Below are 5,652 nucleotides of genomic sequence, written 5' to 3'. Positions count from 1 at the left end.
TTGTCCTACACTGGACCAACACGTATTTCATACAGTCATTTCTTCCTGTGCTGCTGTGTTTTGCATATCTTGCAAAAAAAGCACACCATTGACTTAAGGCAAAAAATGGAAAGGCGTGTGCATGTGTGTGTCTGTCATACAGCCAAGAGAGTGGTAGTGTGTGTCTGTCTGTCTTTAGTTAGGGGTGCACACAGACAGACAGGATGTACAGTAGACCACAGGTGCACAGTGGTGAGCCCAGTACATGACAGAAGTGTCTTGTGTTTGTCATTAAAGTGATGGGGCTGATTTTTAATGTGCCATATAACCTTTATCTTTCCTGTCGTGTGTTTGTGTGTGTGTGTGTGTGTGCGCGCGAATGTGTGCACACAGGTGTGTGAGAGATTCTTCCTTCTCAGAGTCGTAATTGGGTTGATGATCTACATGATGGTGATGGACCAGGACAGCTCCGGACCCCCTGACTGGCAGCTCCATCCTCAACCTGCCTTCTTGCCCTTCACACATGTGCAGGTAAGGCATTTAAAAAAAAATGCTGCATTCACTTAAGGCAAAGGTTGGGGAAGAGGAGTGTGTGTGTGTGTGTGTGTGTGTGCGCGCGCGCGTGTGTGTGTGTGTGCATGAGAGAGAGAGAGAGGGGAACGAGAGAGAACGAGAGCACCAGGTCATGATGGATGTGATTTTGATTTGGTATATTCTATGTATCTCTCTTTTGTGTGTTTGTCTGAATGAATGCGTGCAGATGAAAGCAGTCGTTCCTGTTCAGCATTGATGTGCCCGTAATGGGTCTGATGAGCCACATGATGATGGTGATGGACAAACGGCATCAGGACCAGGACGGCTCCATGCCTCACGAGGACAACCTTGTGTCCTGCCTCTCCATCCTCAACCTCGCATCTTCCCGCTCTTCACACATGTGCAGGTAAGGCCAACCTTTAAAAGACACATTTGACCCCAGGCAAAGGTGTGTGTGTGTGTGTGTGTGTGTGTGTGTGTGTGTGTGTGTGTGTGTGTGTGTGTGTGTGTGTGTGTGTGTGTGTGTGTGTGTATGCACGCCAGCCATACTGTCTGTGTGTGTGTGTGCGCCGTGCGCGTGTGTGTGTGTGTACCAAACTGTAAGACAGTAGCTGTGTGTGTGGGCTTTTGCACAAGCATATATACATGCTCATGTTTTTCTCAAGGTGGATAAGGCTGTTGTTGTTTTTGTCTCATTCCCAGCATTAACATGCCTCTTTTTTTTACAGACACAGAGACAGTTTTCAGTGGGAGCGCTGATGACACCAGCAACTTTGGATCTGAACCTGATCAACCCAGCACCAACCACTGTGCCTCTCCTCCTCAGCCAACTGCACCACATGACTCCACCATATCCAAAAGGTGCAGACACCACTCCACTTCCTGCGAAGGATGAGAAGAGCCGACCTCCCCACATCTGCACTCACCACTTTCTACAGGGGTGCCTTTTGAGAGCATCCTGAGAGCAGCTTCTCTGTCTGGCATGGCAGCCGTCTAGCTGAAGACTACAAGGCGCTACATAGGGTGGTGAGGACGGCAGAAAAGATCATAAGATCACCCCTACCAGCCATTCAGGACCTGTACACTTCACACTGTTCCAAGAGGGCAGTCAACATCATCACAGAAACACCTCACCCACCACACAGACTGTTCTCCCTTCTACCATCAGGGAAGCGCTACCACAGCATGCAGTGCCGCACGAGCATACCGAAAAAAATAACTTCTTTTCACAAGCCATCAGACTCCTCAACACAGAAGAACACCACACAGACAGAGATCAAATTATGTACTTTGATTACCACAATCACCCCTATTAGGATATTTTTGCACTTATGAGGATACTTTTGCTTGTGGGCTCCTATTGGTTGTAGTCATTATTGGTTTATTTATTTGTGCTTGTACTCATTTTATCACACCAAAACTGGAAAATATTGTTGGTCATTAGAATCCATATTGACTGACCACTGAAAGGCACCTTCTCAAAAACCTTGCTCATTGTTGGTGTGCTTCTGTGCATTTCTCATCCTCTCCCCTCCCCACCCCCCTCCCTCTTTTGCAGATGGGAGATAGATACTTGTACTGAATGTGTGCTATAACATTTACTCCACTACTCCACTGATATGTTCATTCTGTTTCAAGTTTGCATATATGTGAATTGTATAAGCCTTGCTTGTAGTATTATGTGTATGCTGTTAGGCACCTATATTTCTATTGGGATCAGCAAAGGGACTCTAGTATCTTGTATCAACGGGCACAAGGTAATGAATGCTGTTTTAGCTGGGATGAGCACAACACCTAAATGAGAGATGTTTGTATGTGTACCTGCAGATTAGGGGGAGGGTAGACTGTTGATGGGGCAGAGGTAATGACTGTTGAGAAGGACTTGTAATACCGTGGTGTGATGATGTAAATAAAATACATTTCTATGTAATTCACTGTCTGGATCGTTTTATTTAACAAAATAACTACGGATTGTATAATGTAGGCTATGTACACATCAGTAGGCCTGCTAATGCTACCCATGTTCTGATATGTCATTAAATGCATGCCTTGGAAGCAATCCAATCAATCCGGAATTTATGAGTAATTTTCCATAGCCTACGTGAAGGGAAACAACTAAATTATTAGCCTACAAAAGTAGGTATGGTGACGAATACAAGTAATACCGTCATTACCGTTTTTGTGAGTACGATTTGTTTTTTAGATTTTAATTGAACATAATAGGTCTTGCAAAAACAACCGGGATTGTAAGCGAGAGATGTGTGATCTGGATTTTCGGCCGCACGTATTGATGGCCCATTGATAGAGACAATGGGCGATAATGGCCCTGAACCAGGACGGAGGCTGAGCCAATCACAGACGCGTCGCTATGGGCTACGTCACGCCCAGCAGCAGACGCGGGACCTTCAAAGGTGTCACGAAATACCTGAGGTAAATATTCATCAGCTGCTTGAAGAACGTACAGTTACCCTGCTTGAATAGCGTACAGTTACCAGTCTTTGTCATATCAACTATTTCGGTAAGTCTGATTCTTTTAGCATGTTACACTGTTATAATTGACGGTAGAGAAAACCGATCTGAACGTAAGTTTATCCTATTTCTAAGGGCTATCCCTATTTCATTCTAGGGATAAAAATGTACATACGCCCGCTGAGGGACAGTAGTGGGCTATTAGGTGTATGCTTGTATTGATTTTCAGAGTGATGATAATGATAGCCTACCAATGTATTTCATTGTGAAACATATAACTTCTTAACTTAAGAGAAAACTGATCTAAACTTTAAAAGAGTTTCCTCCAACTTCTATGAGGGCCACCTGAATGATGAAAATAGGCAGTGAAGGCCTACTGAGGGCCACTATTTAGAATTTATCTTGGGCCAGTATGATTTTTTTTGTTGAAGTGATGATAACACTGGCTAATGTATTTCGATATAAAACACAGTAGGCTCTCATTCTAATTGTGTGACTAAAACACTAGTTAAACGTCTGGGGACCCCATACAAACGTATGGATATTAAACCCATAGACATTAAAATCTACAGTAGTATATATTTATCAGTGTCAGCATTGATTTGCCTAATACATATTTATCTGTATCATTTGTCTGTCCAAGACATAACATATTTGTCAGGCCTTTGTTTGTTCTACACAAAGGCCCTAGTTGAGATGGGGGAATTATCTTCTTAATGGTTGGGCTGACAATTGGGTGCCCCTATGGAGAGCCTATTCGGATTCTTGTGACCGCATGCACATTTGTGTGTCAATTAATTATGATGTTTATGTATTTCTGACAGACATGGAACCAGTTTTCAGAAGGAAGGTAGATGGCACCATCAACATGAACAACACCCACGCGGCTGACCGACTAGAGAAGTCGAAGACGCAGTGGACACCTTCAATTTCACCTGAGGAGATGATGAGGTCTGCCAAGCAAACAGCAGTGACACAGGGCCTTGACACCAACAACAAGATGGGTCTGCTGGGCTGCCATACCCTTCAGTTTGGAAATTTCAAGGGGCAGACCTTCAGATGGGTGCTTGAAAATGCCCTTGGGTACGCCGCCTTCATAGGTGCCTCGGCCTTGAGGGAAAGTGAGGCTGGAGGACAGAGTAAGGAGCACCCCAACCACCGGGCAAACAGGGCAGCCTTCCTGAGGTACATGAGCATGTTTCCAGAATGCCACGAAGCCGTTTCCCTGAAATACCGGTACAAGCATGGCCGTAGCCCCACCACCACCATCACCTCCTTAATTAGAGGAGAGACGTCATCCACCACCACCCCCTCCACCAGGGCTGTTCCCTCCACCACCCGTGGCCCCACATCCACCACCACTGCTGCATCGTCTACCTCTACCTCCACCAGGGCTGATCCGTCCACCAGCCGTGGCCCTGCATCTACTGCGACTTTGAAGTCTTTGTTGGTGGGAAAAGACTTCAATTCAAGGACATTTTCAGCCTTGCAAGTTTCAGCCTTGTAAGTATTGAAATAGAATCTGGCCGATACTCATATATACTCAATATGTTAAATATGCAGAAAAAGTTATACATTTTTCTTACACACTGTTTTCCTTTCTAGCCCTTCCTGTGGTGTCTGCAGCACCAATACCACAGTGCACTCTGGCACCGCCACCCGCTTTGTGGGAAGAGGAGGATAGAGGCCTTTATCTAGCAGCAGAGACTGTGGAGGAGTCATTGGCAACACGTAAGATAATATGTGATTTAATGCAGTGACATTTTTGGGGCATTTATGGCATAGTAATAAATGAAACTTTGTGGATGCACATGCTACTTGCACTAACCCAAAACATACATACGCACACGCACACGCACACACACACACACACACACACACACACACACACACACACGTTGACACAGTTGCTGCTACCTCATGCCTGTTACTTGAATGACTGTACTGAAGAACTAGCTACCAACTAGCTGTAAATACTTCAGATTATGAATTGCTTACTTTATATTTATTACTATTTAAAATGCTACCATATCAGAATCGTCACAATATGACATAACTGGAATGCACAACACTACTTTAATATATGTTCTATATATGTCTGTTGTTGCCCAGTCTTGCAATTTATATGATGTGACAAGCCTTCATTATTTTAGGAAAAGTTACTTAAACGTTGCTGTCTTTTTGTTTTCTCTTTAACACAGCAAGTCGACTGTGCCTCCCTGCTGGCTGGATACCTGCCTTGCCACCTCTGGACCAGCAGTGGATTTCTAAGGCCCTCTTCAAGTGGTCCAGGACTGGCCAACCAGAGCTGGACTTTGGCAAAGTCGATAGAATGTGGTGGTACCCCCCCCAGCCCGCACTTCATCCAACTTGTCCATCCCAGGAGAAGTACTTTGGCCATCCCCTGTTTCTGTGGATGCCAAGGAAGCTGTGGCGCGTCAAGCTTCTGTGCCCCCACTGCAAAACAGAGGAGCTGACCTCGGCTGGACTCCACCAGAGGTGCCGGCAGGTGGTGAGCGTCACGGACAATTATTTCATGGTGGCGGAGTACTTAGCGTGCGGGAAGGGGTGCAAAAGGAAAGTCATAAGCTGGAGTGCGGACATCCTGGGCCAGCTGGATGTGGGCCATCGCAGTCAATTCCCCGCCATCTTGACCCTGAAGCTTGGGTG

At 45.5% G+C, this 5,652-nt stretch overlaps 1 long non-coding RNA gene across 1 annotated transcript; it reads left to right on the top strand.

The window, feature by feature from the left end:
- The first annotated feature begins 371 nt into the window (after nt 1-371).
- Nucleotides 372-2,410, top strand: LOC134441988 (uncharacterized). Its single transcript, XR_010033261.1, has 3 exons — nt 372-510; nt 740-919; nt 1,242-2,410. It is a non-coding gene; the product is annotated as an uncharacterized LOC134441988 (long non-coding RNA).
- The last annotated feature ends 3,242 nt before the right edge of the window (nt 2,411-5,652 follow it).

This window comes from Engraulis encrasicolus, unplaced genomic scaffold (genome assembly GCF_034702125.1).
Source record: "Engraulis encrasicolus isolate BLACKSEA-1 unplaced genomic scaffold, IST_EnEncr_1.0 scaffold_1057_np1212, whole genome shotgun sequence".
Lineage (NCBI taxonomy): Eukaryota > Metazoa > Chordata > Actinopteri > Clupeiformes > Engraulidae > Engraulis > Engraulis encrasicolus.
This window is presented reverse-complemented; position numbering and strand designations above follow the sequence as displayed.